This window comes from Anser anser, assembly GCF_964211835.1.
Source record: "Anser anser genome assembly, chromosome: 3".
Lineage (NCBI taxonomy): Eukaryota > Metazoa > Chordata > Aves > Anseriformes > Anatidae > Anser > Anser anser.
In genome coordinates, this window is record NC_139722.1 from 62,608,321 (window position 1) to 62,633,032 (window position 24,712).

The window sequence follows — 24,712 nt, forward strand, 5'->3', positions numbered from 1 at the left end:
AAAAAAAGAAAGAAAGAAAATCTCACTAGGAATGAGAGTTGGAAAAAAAATCTAGCTTAAAAAAACTAAACAAGCATTCCTGCATTAACTTCACTTTAAAAACAATTTATTTTTCAGCAGGCTCCAAAAATTTTCCTATAGAGCCCAGCCTTAGCACCTCAGTGAGTTGATTACTTACATGGCCTAACAATCTTTGTTTCTTCTTTAACTCCTTCTACAGGCATGTTTCAGGATGAACATGGATGATAAAAGACAGCAAGAGGAACCTATATTAATCCATCTTTTTTTTTTTGGGGGGGGTGGGTGCAGGCAGTGGAGGGAAATGGAAAAAGCCTTGATCAAATATTCAATGTTCAAAGCATTTTTTGCTGAGATCAGCATTCAAAAATCACACCATCTCACAAAAAAAAAAGGTGAAATTTTAAATTGTACAAAAAAGACAATCCTCTTCTATATTGGAGGGAACAGCTATATTAAGTCTCTTTTAATCCATAGAAGAAACTGCTGTTGAACCTAATGAATACTGATTCCAGCTCAGAATGAGAACAGGCATAACATGGCATAACAGGCAACCAAACAAAAGATTTTAGCACTTTGCTGTTTTAAAGGCCTCATGCTTAGGATTCATTCTACCAATAAGTAAGGCCACTGATTTTTGTGAAATAACCTGAGCAACACTGAACGCTGGCACTTCCAGACTTGGTAGGATCTGCCATTATCAAAACACATACTTTTTCCTTTCAATGCTCCAAAAGGGTGGAACTACACCGGAAAAAAAGGGTTTTATTCATCAGAGTAAGTGCATTTATATATATATGTAAGATATATAACATCCTACTAGGAAAGTACTACCTTAGTCTGGGGGAGGAAACGGACTGTTCTCCTGCCTGAAACAGCTATTTAGAATATCCTCAGAGAAGGACCCGCTGTAATGTATGAGGAATGTACATCGTGAGCTCATTTACCTTTGAATAGTGCATCATGTGATAGAAGAGGAAACTGCCGTAAATATTAAATATACTGTTTCTGAGCATTAGTGAGAGCACTGATCTTCTAAAAGCTTTGACCCAAGTCTCTCTGCATGCCTCCTACAGTGCATGTGCATTATTTTCCTCAAACATTGCACTGTAGGATTATGTAATACTTCTTTAATTTCAAAAGAATGGTTTAAGTGTACAGATAATCCAGATAACACACTTGTAGCAGAGCCTAGCTACACAGAGCAATATTTCTTCCATATTTCCTTTCCTCTGACTCTTCCTTGGAATATTTTGACATAGTTTTAGTACATAGGCACAGGACCACAACAAGTGATGAAGAAAAGAACAGATGGCACAACCATGAATTTTAATGATGCTGGATATCAAATAAGAACTGGCACAAGTATTAAGAAGCTAGTGCATGTGCACTCCCACACAAAAATACTTCTTGCTCTAAAGATGCAAACAGAAGATCAGACAGACAACTAAGTATCTAAAATCCAAATTTACATATTGACAAAATTGTTTCCAGCAAGACTCAATAACCTAACACGTGCCAGGAGACGCACCACTACCTAGCACATGCTCTGTTGCTTATCTTGAACCACTCTCTTCCCAAGGAGGGAAAGTGATTATTAAAAGAAGCATTAGAAATAAGAGGATATTCTTCTGTGCAGCATTCTGGAAACATAAAATGTTGAAGACAGCCTGAGTAATAGCGTAGATACATTGGGGAAAACAATTACAGAACCAGAGTTGTCAAGGCTGGAAGGGATGACAAAGCCCACCCCTCTGCCCAAAGTGGGGTTGCCTACAGCACGCCATGCCCCATTGGATTTATGAACATTGCCAAGGACGGAGACTCCACGGCCTCTCTGGGCAACCTGTGCCACTGTTTGGCCACTCTTCACAGCAGGGAAGTTTTAATTATGTCTGAATGGTATTTCCTGTATTTCAGTTTTGGGCCTCTGGTCTTGTCGCTGTGTCACAGAGAGGAGTCTCGCTCTGCCTTCTTCACTCCACCCCACCAGGCATTTTCTGATGTTTCTTCTGATCTTTTTTTCCTAATGCTTGCCTCTCTTCTCCCCTCTGAGGCATACAACCCCGATGTGCTTGCCCTGACACTGCTGTCACACTGGCAAGAGTCTGAGGCTCTGGTCCTTTGAGGAAGGCCGCCAGCCGCAGCACAGAGGCAGCTCTGCTACGGGGCCTCGACCTCCAGAAGCGGCACCCTGAAGAGATGACACGCGGTGTGAGGGGACACTTGGAGACCACAAACAAAAGATGGTGCTCAGACCGGTGACAGGTTCAGGACACACCCAGCACCCCTCACAGAACCGCACCCTGTGGGTGTTGGAAATGGGGAACTGGACAGGGCTGCACGCACAGGTTAGCCCAAGGCACGCGGCCGCCACACGTCCGCCATTTCAGACACCTCTGGGCAAATGGTGTGCTGAGGGGTGACCTGGGCACGGCCTTCCACTGCTTGCTCTAATTCCACGAGTGTGAGGCAGAAGCAGTGAGAAACAGCCAGGAGAAAAGACACAGCTAGGACTGAGGAGGAAGGACTAAAGGAAACCTATCCCCCGGACCCGTGGCTGGTTGGCACGTTGATCAGTTCACAAATATTGCTGTGTTGGGAGCATTCAGCACCTAGCTGATCTGTTTGAAAGCAACAGCACCGAGTTTAAAGACTAAAGAGTTAAGTTTGGATGTGAAATTCCCTCTAATGGCAAAACTGGAATGTTTATCCTACCAGTAAATTCATGTGAGTTGGGATCCTTGGGGGTGGATACAGAGGCAACAAAGTCCAGCACAACTGAAAGCTTTCTCACTGCTCTTGACTTTTTTCTTTTCTTACATCCACAAATTATGAACATGACATCACCGACACGCACACATGTAAATACCGCTCTTCATATTTATAGTAAAACACATCTTACAAATCTTTAGCGTTTCTTATTCTTTGAATCATCAGTATCATCCATGTATACGCTTGGCAAAGCAATATATTAAGTAACGCTTTGGTGCTGTTTATTCCTCTAGAGGTAAGCACTGCATTCATTCCATACCTGCACTCCAGGCTGATCTTCTACTTGTATTTTAAGATTGGAAACCTGGGAACAAAGGACAGTGATCTCTCTAGAGATATAGGTCGGAAAGATCCATCGTTGACCAAAAAATTTATACGATGCATGCAGCTCAGATGATAGATAAAAGGTAAAAACCAAGCTGCTGGATGCCTAATATTAAAGCCTTCAGAGTAAGTCTGGACAAAGTTATGGTTGCTCTCTGCCTCAGAAATTCGGGACACAATAAACCTTCAAAAAAAAAGTAAACAAACAAAACCATCAAAAAACAAACAAAAAAGCACAGAATAAAACACACATGCGTGCTTGTTAAAGATAATAGTTTTCACAAAATCCACTTGTCAGTAACAAGAGGAGCTTGGGGAGAAGTGGGCCTGGCAATCTGCTTCAGCACAGCTGGAAACAAAAAATTTCCTAGCACCTCCGCACGGTGCCGGGGGTCGGGCTGACCCTGGACACAAGCACCTCCTGACAGACCTTCTTCCTCCAGCTGTGCCTCAGCTGAATGCCGAGTCAAGGCTGCTCCTTGCTTTTGTTTATTCGCTTTATGCAGCAAGCACACGGTGCAGCCCACGCAGCTCAGGACCTGTATGTGCTTTTTCATAAGATTATTTGCTTTAAGTGTAAAAAGAGGACACTGACGGTCAGTGCCAGTTTTGCTTTTGTAAGCTCTTGTGCACATGTACAGAACAGTTATCAGAGTCCTTCAAAACAAGATAGCAAGAAAATTCTTTACTTTCTACCACCACAAGCTACAGCAGGGCCCTGCTGAGGAGCACGAAGATCAGTTAAGCAGAGAGACCCAACCACAAAAGTCTGAACACAAAACCAAACCATCTCATCACTGAAATTCATTTGTATGTACTGTTCACAACAGCTGTGTCTGAGAGGTTTGCTCTGACACTTGAAATGTGCAGAAACACGGGTACTGAGCATTTTTTGCATGTATAAAGCATCTCCTCCGTTTCTCCTCCACGGCAAAACCAACTTAACGCTTCCCTTCCCTGAAGGAAGCAATACCTGGTGGCTTGTACGTTGCTGCCAGCCTCCAAAGAGAAGGCTCAGAGCCCGGCGGCTCGGAGCAGCGCTGGGGGTGAGCTCAAATCTGAGATTTTTTCACGCGACAGGATGGGGAAGCAAATGAAATATCCAGAGAAGAAAGGACTGTAGTACTGAAAAACAGGCTGCAGGAGGGACAAGGGTGTGTGCTGTTGACGTGCATTTCGCAGCAGCTCGGTCCAGGGGGTGGGAGCCAGTTGTGAGGCCGAGGGTGCCAAGGCAGCAGTGGGTGGCACAGTGCTGCCGTCCCTTCAGGTTACCCCTGGGGGCAGAGCATGCAGACAGGAGCAGGACCGAAGCATCAGGGAGGAAAACCTATGCCCTTCACACTTACTGTCAAGCCCCCTCTCTCCTCCACCCAAACCCAGAAGCCCCCTTAAGAGCCCTGGTTTATATGGTTCATAAAGGGAGGCTAGAAAAACTTTCCTAACAGACCTACCACTTCAGAGGAAAAACTGAAACACTTCCAAACCAACATCCTCAGGCTTCTTAATCCAAATGCTACAGAAAACTGTTAATAAACTGGGTCTGCTTAAGCCATTAGAGCTCCAATCAAAATCCTGTTGTAACAAAATGTTCTCATTAGCAACACTCTTCATAAAATTATTTTAAAAGAAAAAAAAAAAAAAGATTTACAAGGGTCTGCCCATTACAATAGCAGTAAGGCTGTAAAAACTGCAACACGTGAATTCACCAAAAAAGCTTAAATCTAACACGTCTGAATGATTCCAAACTAAGACCTCTACTTCCATTTTAAAAGAAGAAAGAGATGCACCTAATTTTGGTTGGATGTCAACACTTCGATTCTCTTGTTAAGGGAGCTTGGTTGATGGAACTGTTGAGGGAACTGGGGTAAAATGAAGAGTACTTGCAGACAATAGACCAGTTTGCTATTTTTAATATAGTTAATATGTGCCTTCACAGTTTAAGACATAAGCTTTTTGATACTTCCAACATTAGCGAGTGGAAAATACCCATTCTTTTAAAGTCTAAACTGCGGTATTTGCATAGTACATTCACAAATAGAGGTTTGACCCAAAAGAGTGATAGCGTAATCTAGAATTCATTTTTACTCACTGAAACAGTAAACCAAAGCAAAGTTTACACCTCACTTAAACATGCCTAGAATTAATTTTACATGCATTAAAATAATTTCTATTCTAAGAAACTTGAAGCTGGAATACATCTTCTCACAACTCCAGTGCCGAGGAACTTAATGTCTGATTTGCAAATATAAATAAATTAAAAGATACCAAGCTACAGTGGCTATTCCAGTTTTCTTTCCTCTGCCACTTATCACAGAAGTCTACCATCAGAGCTGCCACACAAAGCACGGTCACTGACACTTTTCAGTCTCTACTGTCCTGGCTGAGCTAAGCAGAAATGAAAACTCCTCAGCATTGCTGTTTACTACTTGTGAAACAGTATAGAAATTGTTGTTGTTTTCATCATATTGTAGACTAGGAAGACAGATGATTTTAAACTGTCACAGCTAATTCATCACTAAGTTGTAAAACACTTAAAAACGGAAGCATAAACAGATTTCTTTGGAAACAATCCACAGACAAAATTGGATATCGCAAGTATCTACAAGAAACATGAGGATTTTTAAAATTTTTTTAAGTTAAAACTGTGTAACTGCTCTACTGGGAGATGCCTATTCATAGAAAATTACTTCTGGCTTACTATGTTGGCTTTTTAAAGTACTAAATTCTGAAATATTAAATACCACAGGACAACACAGCTAACAGTGCCTGTGCAGGGAGAACCCTTATGCTGCTTAGGCTCTCAAAGAAAAAAGAAACACAAAGCTAAATGTAACGGCCTTTATAAAAATGTGAACATGCACATTATTTGTTCTGGATAATTATATCAGGTCATTATACTGCAATATGGAGCAACGATACCAACATTAGAGGAGCACTGGAAGAAAGGTCCCTGTTAGCTGCTGAAGAAGCCTGTGCTGCCAAGCAGGGGTTCTGGCTGGCAAGTCTGGCCAGATACAGATGAGAGGCATGAAAGGAAGCTTTTGAATTACACCTCACCAAAATAAAAGCCAAGATGCTACCTGCTGAGGGATTGCAGAGCAACCTCATTTCCAGACACCCAACCCCAACATCGTGTGCTCTGCAGCCTGTCCCAGGCAGCGTACAAACACCAAACCTGGGCAATATCAGACCCACAATGGTCAGTCTGCGATTCTTTTGCTTGAGGCCAAAATACTTTCACCCCAGGTGCAAGAGTAGCAGCAGCTCTCCTCCTGACTTGGGAGTGCTGCAGGCAGCACTGGCTACTGCTACGGCAGACAGACCCCCACGTCCAGGACCTGCTCCTGCATGCTGCCCCAATGGCTGGGCGCTGAAGGCCGCCCCAGAGGATGAAAGGGAACACATGTACATTTCACTGGGTGAAAGTCACTTTTCTGGACTTTGACCGGCGAGCTTGCTCCAGACGATGAGGTAATTCCTGTGAGAGTGTCCAAGTCACGAGGAAGCTGACACCTACTGCTGGGAACTGGAGAATTAGGCACAGACCTGTCTGCTTTCAGCATCGCACTGATCCCAAGGTCAAGCCACTGGAGCTGGGGACAGCACCTTGAGTGTGCATTATTTGATACCCCCTCGTTCAGAGGGCACGGTGACCGATGCACATTGCAGCCCTTGAGTTCTACAAAAACACAGACAGCAACTCCAGTAAAGGCAATATGGGGAGGGAAAGAAGGGAAAAATGGATACTTAGCTGTAGATTGCTCTGTTAGCAATTTGATCCTGAGAGCTAAGTATTTTTAAAAACAAAGCAACCTCTTTAGTCTCGGCTTTGCAATAAGAGAAGGTAATGGCTTCTCTCTCCCTCCCCCCTAAGAAAGTAAATACAAAAATAAACCAACAAAACCAAATCAACAACCATAAAAAACCAAACATGTTATTTTGATGCAATGTGTATTTTTAATTAAAATCAACATTCCATAAAGTGAACTGTATCTAAGGTTAGTTCAGGAGACTCCCACGAGCTCGCAGACTGACACTGTGCTTCCAGTGGCAAGAAGCCAGCCCACTGACAGACACAGGCCATCACACCCCTGCTGAACTCGGTGCATAACTATGCTCTCCTCCGTGCTTTCAGCTCTTCCCAAATTTGTCCGGGACACGCTGGTCTGCCAGGACGTAGCGCCATGAGGTGAACAGCCTCCACCTGCCAACTCCACCACCGTGACACAGAGCAGGCCTGTGGTGACGGCACTTCTGCCGTGACAACACCACGCTGACCTTCCAGAAGCCAGGCACGACTGTTTGTGCGTCTCGTGGTAATTAATCCCTTCCTAGGGTAGCTGCTGCCATATGGGGACATCCCCGTAAGGGCACACCATATCCAGGCGAGGGCGCGTACCCCACGTGAGGATGAGCTCTGCTGCGTGTGTAATAAACTGGTAACTGCACTCAGTAATAGGATGCTTCCAGCATTTTTCACCCCCAGAAAGGTTGCAAGAATTTTAAAGAAACACAAAGCACTGCAAAAATACAGTAAAATGAAGCGACACAAACCTTGCAAGCAGAAGGAAGGAAGTTCAAACCCGCACGATTCCCTTTCAAAGCCTTCTTTCTAGTTAAGTTGTCACCTCACACAAGGATGCAAAAGAAGCCTATAGCACAGCTCTCCTTCTGACCACTTCTGACCACAAAATGCTTAAGACACATTCACCAGCTCTCTGACCTTCTGAGTACCCCAAAGAGCTTCTTCCAGCAGCACAGCCGCTCTCTGGACTCCTACTTACAAGCCTGTCACATGAAAGCCAGTTCCCTTTGTGTTCCACCCCTAACAAAAGCCACCTACAATAAAGAGATCTCCATTAGCCAAGATTTCACCTCCTTTACTTTAAATTACTTTAAACTCAAAATCACCGTGCCTGCCAAACTAAGTGGGCTCCTGGCCTTCATCCCATAATTGCTTTAAAGAGATCTTCAGTCTCATCCTGTTGCCTCTGTGAAGAGAACTCTGTTGCAAAGGAAGGCTCATTTGGGGAGAATAAATGGGGGCTCATCACACGAGAAACAGGGCATCAGCCTAGCCTGTAGAACTAATGGCTATGTTCAGCTTTTGACAAAAACACATCTGCAAAAACAGACAAGTGACTTTGAGACTGAGAAGCATTTTACTCCCAAAGGAACAGGGGCCGACAACTGGCTTTCAGGAGACCTCTCAAATCTTTTACTAAAGAATCACTAGAAATAAGGATGTCCAAATTGCAAGAAAGGAGGATGGGTGTAGTGGGGAAGAAGTAGTGTTGTTTAATGCTAACATCGAGGACATTCAGTGCTCCTTGCAGAGGAAGGTGGGGTAAAACTGAAGCTGACTGTAACTGCCTATGGAACCTACAGAGATTTCTGCAAGATGCAGCTTCTTAAATATCAAAGCACCACGACCTTGTGTACTAAGGGAAAAGTTAATTGCCATGTGGGTTTCATCTACTGCCTCAGCACACTGAGCTAGCTCAGGTACTGACAGCGGGAGAGCTGTGTCGACACCAGGCCAACACGAGAGCTCCTCTTGGCTGAGAAGCCAAGTTAAGCATTACCCTGAGACCGCCACACCGCTTCTGGCACCTAATTATCCTCACACAGCACCACGTTAGGCCGCTTAGATTTATGTCTGGGACATCCACTGGGATTTCTCTCCTAGAGATAAGTTGTGGACCACTTAGGAGCTAGTGATCAGAGCAAGTATTGTGGGGAACTGTTCCACTGCCGCAGAGCTTCCTGGGCAAGGTTCATGCATTTTGCATGGATGTTCAGAGTCACCCTTCCAGCCTTAAAAAAAAAAAACAGAACATGAATTATGACTGCCAGTCTCTATAGCAACAACCTGCCTCAGCTAAAGACAGCAGGAAGAGATGCACAGAAGCCAGGCTTTGTTTACACAACCTGTTCTGTGCAGACAATGATTTCTGGAACAGTTAAAGCTGCAAAGACTGCATGCTGTTCTTCAGCAGCTAAGTTCCCCGATCTGTGTGTTCAGGCCATTGCTCTAATCAAAACCACACTTGCCTGAGGAAAAAATTTTCTGCACGCCTGCCTCTTCCTTGCAATGAAAGTTCACTAGAATGGATGCTGTAACTGCTTAGGGGAAGAGCAACACTCAAGTTTTCTCATTCTTCTCCTGCTCCTTATACGAAAGATATGTCCTTTTACTGTAAGCTACATAAAACATAATATGATGCAAAATGCATATATTCTGAAACAGTGAAGCAAGAAGGAATGCTTCTTACCATTGCTCGGCAGAGAACAAAGCTGAAACATTGACTCAAAAAAAATGTATTTCTGTTACATGACTGAGCCTTAATCACCTCACTCACCATAAAAAATAAAAACTGTACCAGAACCAGGCCGTCATACCTAAGGAGGTTCAAGATGAATGCAGCCACTACCAGTCAAGAGATCAACTAAGTTATCAAGACATGGTTTACTGAAAAATTTGTCTTTCAAGGTGACCAATACATCATCAGTTCAGGGGCCAAATCTTTCCTGTAATCTTCATTGTGATTTTTCCTCACTCAGCTGCCAGTAAGCAGGACTTCCTGGAAGGCCTGGAAGGAGGCACTGCTTCACATACGAGCAGCAGGACCTAACAGTTAATTACCGCACCGCATACACAGAATTGAGGCTGCACAAACAACCTTAATTATTTCTGAGCTCTACATCTTTGACTTTCTAAAACATACCATTCATTTGTAAAGTTTTTCTGAAATTATATTTTTAACATTGCATATACCGGCATGCAATCTTCAAATAACACTAACATTTATTTTTAAGCCTCTCTAATACGAACACATCAAGTGGTTACTAGAGCTCTTCTTTGGCCTTCTTGTTATGATAATAATTCATTATTTCGGCTACATTGATAAAACCAAAGTATATCTTTCTCTGGGTTCTTCCTGGGATCTTAGGATGAGTACCAGAGTACTTGGCAGTAGATCTTAACTTTACATGCTGCCCCCAAATATACATAATTTTTATCAGAAAGAAGATTTTGTTGCTCTACGGAAACTGTGCAATTGATTTCTTAGAGACAGCCACAGACTACTCTAGTAGCAACACAAACATTTGTCACAAGAAACTATTAATTCATAGTAAAGACAAGAAACATTTGGAGTTCGTGCAGGTTTTCTTTTAGTTCCTTAAGTGTCGTGTCTTTCGCTTTCCAAGAATTTGCTTGTTAGCCGTTTTGGTAATTATACTGCCTGACTGCCATAATTTGCAGCTCTTACCCTTAGGAGGCATAAAATTCACTTTTTTTTCACCCCCTCTGGTCTTCAGGGAAACCTTTTCTCTCTGACTAGCCAGCTTCTACTTTAAAGGTGTTCCATGATTTCAAAACCTATCGGAAAGGATTCTGCAGTTCTCCGGTGTTAACAACCCCTGAAAACTAAACCTTCCAGGGAAGTAACATGCGTAAAAATTGGTTGCTACAGAAAATAAATCAAAACCAACACTTCTTAGTCTGCTTTCCTAAGGGAGCTAAAACAACAACAAATCTTCTATTGGCTCATCACATTGCTTCTACTTGGATATATGTAGGTAGTGCATCTGTCCAACAAGTTGGTGTTAAAAAAGTATTATTGTCATTTTATTTGGTGCCTTTGTTACCTGGGAAAACTCCACCATGGTGCTGGCTGGCTTGTGTATAGTGGACAGAACAAAGAATAAGTGTTAAACTTAGTGCTTTGTTCTTCAGATCTATTTTTATATTGTATTACAAGAATGAAATCACAGCATTTGTAAAGTAAAATGTCTAAGTGCTGCACCTTGCACTAATCAAAATCTATTTAACACCAAGTTTTAAACATTCAAGAATAAAAAACAGAAGTAATTTTAAACCAAACTCTTCAAGTGTTCAGTATTTTGCAATGAATGCCTAGAAGTTGAGACTAGAAGTTGCACAGACCTTTATATTTGGTTTAATGTTTCTAATAACTAAACTACAAACTGTTTACAATCCCAAAAGGTTTGTAGACACTGACCTAGAAAACGGTTTGCAACGGCGTTTCCATTAAGCTGTTTCTTCACAACTTTACATAAGCAGTACAGCTGAGACAGATCAAAGCCTGACTTCATTCACCATAGAGTAGCCTTACTGATGAGAGGGCTGCTAACTTCCAAAAACACAATCACATGCTTAAAAAAAATATTCTGTAGTATGTACATGTATAGGGTATATTAAATCAAGTTGCACAGGCAAGTTTCGTTGTGAAATTTCCTGACTTTTCAGTGCTTGGACTTGGAATCTTCAACGTTAACAAGGAGACTGCATTATGTACTGGCACATATTAGTCACCTAAAGCTAACAACAAAAACACACACAAAAAAACACAAAAAAAACCACCATAAACGTAAAAAATATATAGTTAATTTTATAGCCTCCCGCCAACAGATTATCGAAGCAGTTTAGGAAACCTAAATGCTGCATTCTCTGACAAAGCTGATTTGGCAGACCAAATTACCCTGCCACCAGATGGGGAAAATGACATGTTTTGCCAATATTTTCCTTTCCTTTTCACCAACTGCACTCCTCCCCTTTCCCTACTGAACTGCATCCTTTGCTCTTTTCCTGATCTTACTGCCTACTCCTCCTCCTCCCGATCCTGAACCTTCTACCTTGCACTTCTCCCACCTTTCTACTTTTTGCCCTTGTAGCTTTGAGGCCAGCCGTGTTCCAACCCAAACACCTCCTCCCCACCTCTCCCTCGTGGCCTCAGGTCACCTTCTCCTGCAGGTCAGTCCAGCAGTGGAGGAGAGCAAGCCCCTGCTGGCAGTCGGTGTGCCTGGTGCAGGAGCAGCCTGCAGAGACTGGGAGCAGCCCGGGAAAAGTCCTGCTCAGCCCTGGCAGCCCCGGGGAGGTGCGTGCTCGCTCGGTCTGTGGGGATGGCAAGTCACGCCAACGCTGATGAGCCCAAAGCTTCGGTGAAGAAGGGTGCGCCAGTTCAGCCAAAAAAAATGGGCAAAAATTTAGCACTCCTATGTTTAATACAGCCCTGTTAGCTACGAGCTGACTGTGACTTGTGTTGCCAGTTTGGATAGCTTCTCATGGAGATGGGAGGAAGCATCGCTATAAAATCAAATCTCTCCTTGAAGCTTGGTGGCTTTAAACCAGCCCTATGAGACTGCTATGAAGATTTTTTTCAAGAAGAAAAAAAAAAAAAGCATTATTTTGCCAAGTCTCATTCTTCAGACATTGGTCCAGTTGCTGAAGATGAGAGAAATAAAAGAAGGAAAGGAAGAACAGAACCTAGCAAAAGCAAAACAGAGGCTGAACCATTTAAATCTTACAAAGTTATAAAGAGCCTGAAATGAGCCTCCTTTAACGGGAAACGTTATGCAACCTTAATTATTTGCCATCTGCCTTGTAAAATTCAAATCAAGCATAAGAAGGATAAAATTCTCACCCAGTTATTTTACCATGCAAAACATCTTGGTTTTACAACACCACCAGGAAAATGTTTCACGGAATTACAGCTCTTTAGCCCACAGAGGCTCTGTCTTTATTCTGGATAGAGAGGCAAGAGTTTACACCTCTGAGTCTCCTACCTCCTCGCAGCAGCTCAATGGTGATGGACTGGTACCAATAAAAATGAAGCAAAACTCTGCTATCACCAGGAGTGGAATAAATACTGCATTTCATGAAGGGCGTCTGAATTGTCCTCCAGAGACAATGAGAACACGTTAACAATAATTTACACAGTGGTTGAGTCTCTGTCTTTAAACACTAAATGTTTTACAAGGATTGCTAGACTAAACTATAGCATACCATGTGTATCTTCAGAACTTTTTATAGAATATGTTCTTGGCACAGATTCTCTTGTTTGGTCAACAAAAATAGAGAAAAATGTGATGGTCAGGTGGGAGTGTTTGTTGCAAGTGACTCAACTGTGCTACCGGAATATGCCCAAACCCAATCTACTCCTTTGTAACATGCATTAAGTGCTCCATTGCAGCATCACATAAAGGTGTATAGATTACAAAATAGTACCAGAAAGAGAAGAGATGAGCAACATAATGTTGCAATGGTACTGTCTGACTCCAGATAGCAATGCACCCTCCACCACACTCGGAGTCCCACTGAGCACCCCGGCAGCCTGCTCCAGGGCCTGGCAGCCCGGGGCAACAGGTCCAGTGGCTTCAGCAGAGGCAATGAGACCTCCCCTCTGTGCCCTTAGAGGGGGAGGCAGGGATGGAAAAGCACTGACGACTGCTTCCCCTTCAGGCAAGTCACTCGGCCTCTGTCCTCCAGCTCTTCCCTGTAGGCAGGGAGACGTGGCTGAGAGGCTGCTTGCCAGAGCCATTACCTCTTCTTGTGTGCAACCACCGAACTGATCTGGCTCCGCACCAACGCAGTGGTTCTCACAAATTACCTCCAGGATCCCCAAACAGACAACTCTGGGGCTTAACCAGATACTGTCGAGTTTTTGCTTACATGGGAGGCAGACGCCGAGGCTTGGTTACGCCAGACTCGGGCCACGCAGCTGAGTCACCGCTGGCATCAGGCCAGGCGCCAGCTGCTGCCCAGGCTCCCTGCTTTGCAGTGGTGGGAGGTATCTCCAAAACGGCCTTTCCTAGAAGGCTACCCTTTCTGAGCCGTGCCCTTCTGACTCCCATTCCACAGGGAGCCAGGGGCTATCAGTGGTGCTCCTGGCCTTCATAGTTCATTACAAAGACCGTGGACTCAAAATGACCGACTCACAGAGGTTAAGCACTAGCAAAGTCCCACTACAATTCCAGATAAGGCCTTTGTAATTAACAGAGCCTCACCAACTGCAAACAAGCTCCAGACAAGTGCTTTCCATCGTTCTGCCAATCTCCCACAGTGATCCAAAGCTAGCGCAATTGCTATGCTGAACGTCACTGAGAGCAGAACATTAGCTTCTCAAAACCACGCTCCACAAAAGCGCTGACAGCCCCTGTCTTCCTGTTGACCCAGACGAGCATTAGGTTATAATTGCTCACTTCCTCTACCTGCCCGTCCTTTAATCAAACTCCTGTTTCTGTATGCATACCTGCTGCACCACCCAACCAGACCTGGACATTCGTGCTGCGAGCAGAATGATTTCTTCCAGTGCAGACAAGATTTGTTGCCACTTTAACTCCAGACGTCCCTTCTTGGTTAACTCATGTCTCGTCCCTTTCGTCTGTGAGAGAACAGGATTTTCCATGGGACGGGGCAGTCAAGAGCTTACCGCTAATGAGGTCCTGAACTACTAAAAGATGAAAGCACTTGGGAATGTGACTGAAATAATACGGTACATGACACCTTGTTGTTTTGTCTTTGTTCACACAACGTATGTTTTAAAGCCAATCACTAGCGTTATTCACATAGGGTGCAGCTGTGTAAGACATCACCTTGCTCTACAGCCCCTTGACAGCACAGCCAGGGAACTCGAGAACATCGCTGTCTATTGCCTGAGCAATGAGGCTTCATATCACAGATACACAACAGAGGACACAACAACAAGATGCACTTTGTTTCTGTTCAATACACTTTAAAACATTAATTCCAAAAATTGAAGTGCCAGTTAGCTTAGGTTCGTAAGTGCTTACCTACTGCTATGCCAGCTTTGCAATTAAAAAAAAAAAATCGAACTCATCAGCACTTTTTACTTCAATAAGCATCTCTCTTACTTTTAATAGAATATCAGTGCCAGAAGCTGATGCAACTGGAGAGAAGCAGTCTGCAAAACCAAGCAGTTTAAATGTTCCCTCAACCTTTACATAATCCACCAGCTCGTCTGTGAGTAGTCCAGCAGAGCATCTCCCCATGTCGATTCACTGATCACCTGCAGCAAGAACTTTTCTGGAGTGCCCTGAAGCGATCTCCCAGTTCCTAGCACCCAGCTGCACTGCCCTTCCGAGAAAGCGGCTGAAGACACCCACGAGTTCCACAGCCTGTGACTGTGGGGCTTTCTCCAGCTCTGACATGACAGCAGCAGCTCCCCTTCTCAATCACGAGGTCTGCAGCAAACACCATTTTTTCTGAAGAGACTGCACCCACACGCTGCAGCACTCCGAGCGTGCAAGCTGCCTCATCCTGTCTTTGCAAATCCCGTGAGGCTACGGCTCTGCAGCTCTCTATGGACTTCTAACTCCTCCTGCTTGCTCCTCACACTGAACACATTTGCGTACAGGCATTTGAGATGCACCCCAATTCATGGCGTTTTTACAGGGAAGGTGTGAGAGTCCCTGGCGAGCCCATTGTTGTATGTTGCATCCCTGTGCAATCTCGAGCAGGAGTGCTGGGCCCCAGCCCAGGTCCAAGGACACCAAAAGCAGCTCTCAGCAGAACTGGATGCAGAAGCCAGAGTTGCTGCAGAAATGGAGCGTGCCAAGCTCAAGTAGCAGCCCAAATGCACCCAGGCACCCTGTATGAAGTTGGCCCCAAAAGCTGCTGAGCAGTTCACAACACTGGGCTGCTGCAGTCCCTAAGTTAAATAGCAAATGGAAACTGCAAAGGTTTCCAACTCCAGGGTGTCACTTCCACCACCCCGGCCCTACGGAGCCACATACCCAGCAGGTCACATACCCAGCAGGTATGTGACTAGTTTAAATAAATCTGTGTTTAGCAAATTCAAAAAAAAAATCTTAATAAGGAAAATTACAATAGTTAACCTCTTTGTTCCATGCCATTTACCAGCTGAAATTCTAATGTTGTAATTCCAGACATAGGTTTCCATTTCATGAGAAACTGTGAGGTGAATGAACACACCCCTTGCAAAAACGGGGCTGAGGAGCCACTACCAAATCACTGGGTTGGTTCTGTTAAAGAAGGGGCTACGCTTCCCTTCCCTTTTCACCCTGTAAATTTAGGCTGAAATGCCGCCCGGGGCTCTCCAGCTGGCCAGCCCCAGGCCGGGCAGGGCCTGGTGGCACACTCCCTCACAGGCTGGGTGTTGGCTCTGCGGGCCGTACGCAGCTTCACGGGCCTACATCATGACAGACGAGTGGGGAAACTTCTCGTTCCTTTTAAACAGCTTGAAGAAGAATCTGGGAAATGCTATTTCAGGGTCTAGAAAGCAGAGGAATAGAGTATGAAAAAATAAAGGCACAAACACACGAGGCCTACTGATTTCTTGGTCTAATGTCACTGCAAAGCCGAGTACAAAATGCTAGCATTAGACATGTCCTTGGGATTTTCAGCGAGGTTGCAGGAAAACAAGCTCTTTAGGAACTGGCTGTAGCTGTCAAGGCAGGACAAAGTGCTGGCCTTTCTTGCTAAATTATAGTTCTTTTCAGGCCTCTCATACAATACAGACTAATTGGGGCTGGAATTACGCTGCCTGCAAAGCATGAAGTGCCCTGGCCACCATAGCTCCCCAGCATGCTGATTTTTAAGTTATTTATCTACAGAAACACAATCCTTTGGCAACTGTTGAACATCCTGACAGCTTTAAACTGTCAGATCTTTGGGCACAGGGATCTTTGTTTGGCACCTCCACAGCCTTGAACAACGGCCCTTGATTCCAGATGGGGCCGCATCAGTGCCACGGTGCTAAGCCAGCGAGAAAGGGTTTAGCTGCCCTTGATTTTTGAAATTCCAAAAGGGTCTAAGAAAAAACAATCCCAAACCCACGTGCTTTCAAACTACAAGTAATTAACAGTAATTAATCTAACAGTGAACTGATAATCATACCTGCATAATTAGCCGTAGGTAGTCCTAGCGGTCACCTCCTCCTAAACAACTGTTAATTAAGAGCTGGCTAAATTTAGCTATACTAATGAAACCTCCCACTTCTGCTACAGCTAGAGGAAAAAGCAACTATAAGTAATATTCTTTAATCTGAGGCTGTAGGCAGAAAACGGACAAATCTGCATCCTACACACAAGCTTTATTTTGTCTACATTTGATTTTATGTTGATGAGACTAATACTCTCAAATCAGTGAGATTGAATCCTGAGCTGGGGGTTAATTTTGAGGCTTTTCTTCCTGAGTAAAAGTCTCCATGATTTTTTATTTTTCCAATAAATAATGTGAAATAACAATGCGAATTAAGGTAGTCCATTTTTTCCCCAGCTTACCAGAAATTAATAAGGTGATTTTAATTTTGGTAGAATTACAACTAGACTGGTAGAACTTGTTCCGAACTGCAGGATGTGCATCACTTCGTTCTTCTCCCCCTTTATAGTGGAATAAAGTGATGTATTTACATTGGCAAAACAGTATTGTACCACCGCAAAAGTACCTAAGTTCTAGTGAATGCTACAGACTGCTTGTCAGATCCCTGTTTGGGATCCTGATTCAGGTAGCATGCTGAATTACACATTACAAAGGATGTGACTACACGAGAAGATAACTCTGGTAATACTGTAAACTTTTAAAACATTCTAGGGAGTTGTATTATCCTCCCCTTGAAAGAGTTACTGTTATATTTTGAGGATGTGAATTTGTCTGTGATGCTCCCAGCAGATCAGTGCTAGAAGAATAATCCTCTGTGTATGTTCCAAGGAAATCTCTTAAAGACATGGTAGTGAGTCATTTGGTCAGGAGCTAATGAACATTATGACTGGCTTTGGAAACTGTTCCTCCTCCTCAACACCTAATCCGTGATTAGATACTGTAATCATAAGAGACTGTAAGCAACCTGGGAGAAGGACACTGTACTCCAGGTAGTCCACTGTACTACTGTGAGTCAGGCTATAAGATGTATTCAATAGGGAGTTAAAGAGCTTATGTATTTCCATATGTTAAATAACTCCTCTTCATAGCAGCAGCAACCAAAGCTCCCACCCTACCAGCACCCCTTCCTATACCTAACACCTAAATCTGCTCGAAGCCCGCTCTGTACGACTAAAGCACGTTCAAACTGTTCACCAGAGCTGGGTCTGAACTGGCTGGGGATCTGTAACTGCTGCAGAGCAGACTTCTACTTTAGTCCTGTCCGATGGAACATGACAGCAAAGTAAGTCACGAGGGCAGAAAGACAGGGAACAACTGTGGCCTCCTCTGGGCTTATTAGCTACAAATCGGAAGAAACTACAACAGTTAAATGGAAAAAAAAAACCCCTCCTGAATTTCAGTAGTATCATCCAGAAAGTCTTGAATACATACCAAGCTCACTACTGGCTAAGCGTCACTACTTAGGACTAGTTAACATTTTTCCCCAGAAAAACTTTCAAAACAAATCTTATGAGAGCTTAGTTGTCTAAACACATGAAACACCGGACAAATAATTAACTATAACGTGTTCATTCTTCATATTTATTTGTAACCTACTTTCAGAAGAATCCTGTATTTTTTAACATATACTTTGCATGCCTGATGAGATCCAAAGCTCACTGCATTCCGCCGATCATGAGCTAGAAATGATTCCTACCACAAAACAATTTGCGTAGAACAAAAAGCAGCAGCCAACATGCCTCTAACCCAACCCCAAAGACACGGCAGCCCCTTCCCCTACAGCTGCAGCAGCTAGCGGAGGCTGCTGCTAGGAGCAGCCAACAAGCCAGCTGCATTTATGCACCACCACCGACAGGGAACGTGCCACCAAGACTTACTGTAACGCAGCAGGCGACCCAGGTTGTCCTGCTCCATCCTACCCTTACGAGCAAATGGTTGAAAACATTGGCATTTTTGCTCCTCTCCCCCCTTCTGTCTAAGCCACGCAAGTGACCTGAAATAATAAGCGCGGGCTGATTAATCGCTGGATGCGTTCTCTTCTGCAGAGCTGAAAGGTCAGCTGGGGTAAAAGCGAAGGGTGACATGACGTGCAATACGAAACACCCCTCCTTTTAAGCTGCCACCTTGTTCAATGAACCAGGCACAAACCAAGGAAGATTTCTTTTCAGTGCATTCACTCAGGCTTACACGGACTGGTTGGGAAACAGTTGCTGAGCAGAACTGACTCAGAAGATGGAGAAAAAGCCTTTTGCAGGCCTCCCCTCCCCAAGGCTAAGTGCTTAACGGCGTATTAAAAATGTAGACATCTTAGTGCAGATTTCTAAGGATTTCTCTACGTTTACGTAACAGTTGGCAGCTCTCTCCTCGGTGGCTGAGAGCTTGTTTGTTTTGGTTGATTTTTCAAGTCTTCATTAAACCATCTGCAAGAGCGTACTGCCTCTACAGTTTTGGATGTGGAGGAAGGACGAGCAAACGCAGCTCCCCCTAACAGCCACGGATGTTGTCAGCGAACTGCAGGGGTTGGGGCCAGGGACGTAACAAACTGCAGCAACCATCCCAAGGCGGTTTCATATGAGACTGCATTTTAAAAATGCAGATTTCTATGCTTTCAACAGTATGATTTTGTTATGGGACAACTGAAGCTCTCATTATTTAAAATATATATATTAACAATGAAGTATCGGCAAATGTAGTACCACTAATTTCAGTGTGAGATTTCCAGAAGCACTTCATGTTATGCTGATGTCGACGAGCTGGAGACTAAACCCGATAGGAACAGAGTAAGGCAACACTGAGTTAAATCAGAAAACTTACAGTTTTTAACCAACAACCAAGAAATACTTTCTTCTCCTACCCCAAAGCAGTCCCCCTTGCTTCCACATGGTAGAGAAAATTTACTGCCAAGAGATTTCAGCTCCCTCAGTCTCTAACGGACTGCCCGAAGTCCCAAAGGCTAACACTGAATCCATTCCTAGTTTTGCCATCAGTAATATCATAACCTGTCTTTCCATAAAACTAGCTACAGAGCGAGTAGGAGAGCTTTGAATCTAGCAAGATGATTATACAGTCGAGTTTTTCCAAGGTATATAATTATCAAATTCTTAAATCACTTATTTAGGAGGCTGTAACAAGAGAAGGCATGCAGGCAGGCAGAGCTGTGTAGATTAAGCAATGTAAATGTTAATTAAAAGCGTTGGAGAAGGAAATCACACAATCACTCTGCATTAGCATGTGAGCTCCAGGCCTAATCACCATGTGGTGAGGGAAAGCCTTTCTAAGGGAAAAGCAAGCGGAAAGCTGAGCCCAGGCTTGGGAAAGGGAAAAGAGAGGGTCAGCTTTCTTACTGCTGTTTCCTGTCCTCACCCCTTCCACATCCTCCTCCGTGCCCAGGAGACTGGAATAGCAGCCTTTAACAAAAAAGGGCAGAAGCTGATGCTGATACACACTTAACGCTACAGCAGCCTCGAGAGGCTCTGTGGCCACCGTGCCAGCCAGCTGCAAGGCTGAAGCAGCAACGAAAGACCCCGATGAACATAACCTCTGCTTCCCTGTCTTGTGTTTTTATTTCGCAGATGCTTCTATTATTGCAAATACATGTATTTCGCCACGACTAGAATGCATAAAGAGCTTCTTCCCAGGACAGACGAGCAGGCTTCGCAGACCATGGTCACGGCCCCCGCTCCAGGTTGACAAGCGGAACGAGGCCACGCTCGTGCATGTAAGTTTGCACGCCCTGCGGTGTCCGGGGGCATGCCTTCATTAAGCACAAGGAGTTCGGGGACGCTGGCTACGAGGCTTGTGGGACCGGGTCTCTCTCAGCAGCTGTGTGAAAGCTGCAGAAAGTGACTACCTGGAGCGTCAGCCTTGCTTACAGGTCGTGTTTAGGCATATCGTTTTGAAGTCTGCTGTAGTCGTACGGAATATCGCCTGTGTTTCTCCATGGATGCATTCAGGCTATTAAAGTCTGTAAGATTAAGAGCTATATTTGCATTCAGTGCAGCTGAAGGAAAGACTTGGTTATGATTTAATTAAAGGTAATAAATTTCCCCATCCAAATCTGTCCTCATGAGACTACCAGTACTCCTGTACTTTTGCATAAGTATAGGCTAAAGCGGCAGAGATTTTTTTTTTTTTTTATAACCGCACAAAACAAAAACACTCTTCAGCACAAATACACTGTATTTTCATCAGCTAAAAGAACACAAATCAACCATGGCTGTAGCAGTATCAAGTTATTTCACGAGAACCTAGTTTCCAAACTACTCGTCGGGCAGGCCCAGCAGCAATACTTCTTGTTCAGGACGTTCCTAGGGGCTGTAACAGCACCACGTCTCCCACTCCCGGTCCCACATCCCTCTTAATGCGCCCTGTGCTTGCTCTGCAGTTCGATGCGGCAGTCAGCTGAAGCAGCATTTAGAAACGGAGAGCAGGGCACGTCATCAAGTTGAAACGCTCCCTCTTGGTAAAACGAGCAGAGAGCCAAGTGAAAAACATTGTGTCACATCACCAGCTTTTTAGAGATTAAATCTAGCATGTGCCAACGTGCCTAACAGCAACCTGTCACTGAAGACCAGAGAAACTCAGCTTCCCAAGTGAATGCATCTTCAAGATCAGCTCACACCTCCCACACGCCCTCTTATGAGTTGCCCAGTTATCCTACATTTTAACCAGAACACAGAAACACTCCCAGCATACTAAGGCATGTTTTCATATAGGTCTCACCAAGAAGACACCAAACAAAATGTAATGTGTCATCAATAAGGTAGGTATTTATACGCTTGCTGCCTTTTCCAAGTGCTATTTGCAGGTATTAGAACAAGAAACTAAGAACACTAAAGTAGGCTTTGCAGTAAGAGCCTTAGAAGCACCAGATACCGTGAGCTGCCAGTTTCAAGGACTTCTTCAGCTTTCCATAAAGAATCTGACATCTCTTGAGGAACTTCCATATCCTATATACATTCAGTCCTTCAGCTTGCTAGGGAGGATCTGCACTGCTTGGCTCTACACCAAACTGCTTAAGATTTCTCTGTCTGCCAACATTTGTATGACTTCAGCTCCTCGAGTGCTGCAGTTGGTAAGAAAGTTGGTGAGAAGGCAGGCACAAGCGCCCAGCATCCCCATGGAGAGCTGGCAGCAGCGAAGGAGAGGGGCGTGCGTGTCCTCGGAGCAGCTGGGCTGTACCCAGCGGGGCTGCAGGGCAGGATGCGCCCCTTTGAAACGTACACACCACGTGGATAGATCGCTGAACAGTCAGAGCAGATCCTCATAGTTGTGGCATTTTGTGGTGACCCGGGGAAAGGCAGTTAGTTTTGCATTTAGATGGGGCGGGTCTACCTCTGGTTAACTGCTGGGATCCACCTAGGATAAATTTTATCCAGTGAGTGACTGTGCTGTAAAAACTTAAGCGTGTGTCAACACTTTAACTTCCCATTCGTTTGCATCCTTTTACCATTAAAAAAGGCAGGAAACAAGCACACCGAAACAGTATGCCTTTTCTCTATTAATCACCAACTGTGTTAAATTATTTCCAGTTATCTGGACAAGAACACCAACACTTTGTCACCATCTCTAGGGACATTACAGTAGTTGTTCTATATACAGCCGAAGGACAGATGGCCTTTTTTTTTTTTTTAAAAAAAAAAAAAAGGTATGCTCCGAAACCAATACTGACACCTTCCTCCTCACCTCAGCCCTGTCCCCCAGACCCTGCCTGGGTCATCCTTGCGTTTACCTAAAACAAAAACTTGAGTTTGAATCCTGCCTTCACTTAGGCAGCTCAAGTGATTACAGGATTTGAAGTTAAAGAAAGACTTGAGCTTCCTGTCTTTCTTCCCGCACATTAAAGAAGTTCAGGGACAGTTAGTTACCACTAACTTCCATAATCCAGTGTAGCATGGAAAAGGATGTGCTAGTGCACGAACTACAAGAAATAAAATTAACAGGCAAATCAAAATCCAGAGAGACTCCACAGTTCCCACAGGTAAATACTGGAGAGTTTTGTTGTTTTTTTTTTTTGTCAAATCGGGAAAGCAAACTGTTGCAGAAGTCCATGTGCTTTGTGCTTTTACATTATTTTTTTAAATACAAGTCCGGAATAGGTTGTCACCTCCCAGGTCAGTGATACATCCCTTTGTCATGACATTGGTTTCAACACCAGGTAAAAGCCCAAATCCTAGCGTGGGATTTTAACTCACTGTAGCCATCTGTTTCGAGAGGATTATATGGATTTTTTTAAAGTGCTAGACATGTTAAAAATAGCAGACAGTGGTTTCAAATGCTTTTTCAGCTACCTTGTGTTAAAAATACCACCTAAGCTTGAAAGTCAAAGATACATGACCCTATAAATCTGCTGTGCCCATTGATGTCCTGTGATATCTTAAAAACCCACAAACATAATATTCTAAAAATAGGTATGTACAAGTAGCAGCCATTTATTAACACCTCCACATTTGTTTTTCTTGCCTACAAGAAGCATATAAAATCACCAGCTACGCTTCAGCTATGCACAGGATTTCATTTAAGAGTATAATTTCCAAAATGGTACAATTGAAAAGACTGGATTTTTTTTTCCAGGCAACTTAATGCTGAAGTTTTCCAAAGAACATTTGTTACCAAATCTCAAAGTGTTGTTTTGCTTCATGCACTTACTGCACACTTCCGAAGAACAAGCTGCATACCCATTTCATTCAGGTGAATTAATAAATATCTTTTTTTTCTAATATGTTCTGCTGCTGAGCAACATATTTCAAGTCTTCTGTTGCTTAGAGAAGAAAAAAAAAATCCATACACAAAAAGACTAATTTTGGTTCCTTTGCTTCAGATGCCTGAAACAGATCTGCTTTCTGCCTGAGCTGGCACTTGCTCTGCATACATTGGGAAAAAATGTCTTTCATCCTATCTCTATAGACAGAGAAAAGAGCAATCGACTACACCACCCATATTCTGATCTACAGATTTTTATTTTACTTTATTGCTTTTTGACCAAGGAACCTGTACATTTTTTGTAGGAAAAAGAGAAGGAAGGAAAGAAGCATTATCATTCCCATTTGATCAAAGAAATTGTTCAGTTATTTGGGGTGCACAGTGGGCTTTTCATCCTACTAATATCACATCACTCTAACCCTAACTGAGAATGGTACAAGTGAAGCTAGAATCCATTACACAATTCCTCATTTTGAGAGGTAACAAGGAGCCAAACCTTCTGTTTCATAGTAATGGTACCTTCAGCTGTCCCTGCTCAATGCCATCTTTCTGTTTATACAGATCTGCTTTGCAACTGTGCAGCAGGAAGAAATGGGGGAAAGGAGGAGAAATTCTAGGAAATACATTCACAAGAACATTTCTATATGCAAATCTATTCCAAGTCTTTTTTTTTTCTCCTTCTTGCGTCATTTTGCACAATCTCGGCCCCTGCTTTTATTTCCCATTTACAAATTTTGGTCCCTGTACATACACTTTAAAAACTGTAGCAAGTCTGATTCTATTACACGGCTTACAAGTACATCACAGCAGTGGATAATGGCAAGAGAAGTCTTAACGCCTTACTTGGTAGTATTTTCTTATAAAAGTACTGAAGAAATTGATACCAGCCCCATATTTATCTTTCATAATAAAAAAGCCCCCCCCCCCCCCCCCAGGAATTTCCTGTTTAATTAGGAAATTCAATGAGTATGTTCCAGTTTATTTTGAAAAATAACCAGTTAAGGAATTATATCAACGTAAGCTCTAACAGCCTAAAGGCTTGCTCTGTTTTCTATCAATTCTCCGATCAAAGCCCTATAACAAAATCCTGTCTCTGTTTACATCCTTCAATGTTTTTTTATTACACCAGACTTCCCTATCTATATTGCAACATTGTCTGATTGCTGCAGAATTCCACTGCTTTTGCAACCAACATTAGTAATTCAGACAAACTCATTTTCCAAA

General features: G+C 43.6%; 1 protein-coding gene across 10 annotated transcripts in view; it reads right to left on the reverse strand.

The window, feature by feature from the left end:
• MAP7 (microtubule associated protein 7) overlaps positions 1–24,712 on the reverse strand; it is a 111,587-nt gene that overhangs the window by 54,623 nt on the left and 32,252 nt on the right. The window lies entirely within an intron of this gene.